This window comes from Hippopotamus amphibius, chromosome 15 (assembly GCF_030028045.1).
Source record: "Hippopotamus amphibius kiboko isolate mHipAmp2 chromosome 15, mHipAmp2.hap2, whole genome shotgun sequence".
Lineage (NCBI taxonomy): Eukaryota > Metazoa > Chordata > Mammalia > Artiodactyla > Hippopotamidae > Hippopotamus > Hippopotamus amphibius.
The window spans coordinates 32,327,299-32,328,234 of NC_080200.1; positions in this window are offsets into that span (position 1 = coordinate 32,327,299).

Here is a 936-nt window from a genome sequence, read left to right on the forward strand (position 1 = left end):
CGGGCTGGGGGCGGCTGTCTGACGCCCGGCTCGGTCCTTGCCGCTTGAGCTGCCCGCTTGGGCCTGCGCGCCGGCTCTTGCGTGCGCGCCCGGCTGCCCCGACCCGCGGTGCCGCCTCCGGCCTCTGGCTGAGCCCGAGGGCGGCGGGGCCAGGTGGCGTCGGGTGCTCGACCCTGTGCGCTGCCCCCGCTGCAGGCACCCGGTGGTGAGTGGCCGGCACGACCCCACCCCACAGGCTCTGTGCCCCGTGTCAGGCGTTCTCGTTCTGGGGTGGCTGGCTGCTCTTTGCCCGAGACGAAGGGGCGCCGGCGAGGCGGAAGCGGGCCTCAGTGTGACGGGTCTTCGCCGTGCCTCCCCTGCGGGCCTCTCCCGCCATGGCTTTAGGCTGGGTGGGTCAACCGATTGATGTGGTGGTGCCACGCTCCGCTGGGCTGGGCCTAAGCCGTGCCAGACGAGGGACGGACGTTCCTGGGGGACGGGACCGCTCTTCTCGTTCTGTCCGCGGGCTCCTCGCCTCTCTTCCGCCCCGCCTGCTGGGGTGTGCGGAAGGCAGGGGTGCGGCCTCCGGCCCCGAACCCGCGGTCTCCCGCCCCCGCCTCCCGGCACGGGCGGGGACCGGGGTCCTCGGACGCAGCAGACGCTCTCGCTGTGCCTCTTTGGTGTACGCCTCGCGAGCGGCCCTCCCCGCGGCGGGGAGGGCCGCCCCGCCGCCACGCTGCGCGCCCCCCGTCGGTGTGCGAGCGTGCCGCGCCTGGCCCTCCGTGGTGCTCCTGGAGCGCTCCAGGTCGTCCCTCAGGTGCCCGAGGCCGAGCGGTGGTGTTGTTCCCCTTTCCCAGCGTGTCCCTCGGGTCTCCGCCACCGTGGCGGGTGCCGTGAGCGGCTCTCTCTTGGGGGGGTCGAGACGGTAAGGGAGGTGCACCCGCCTGTTCCCCCCGG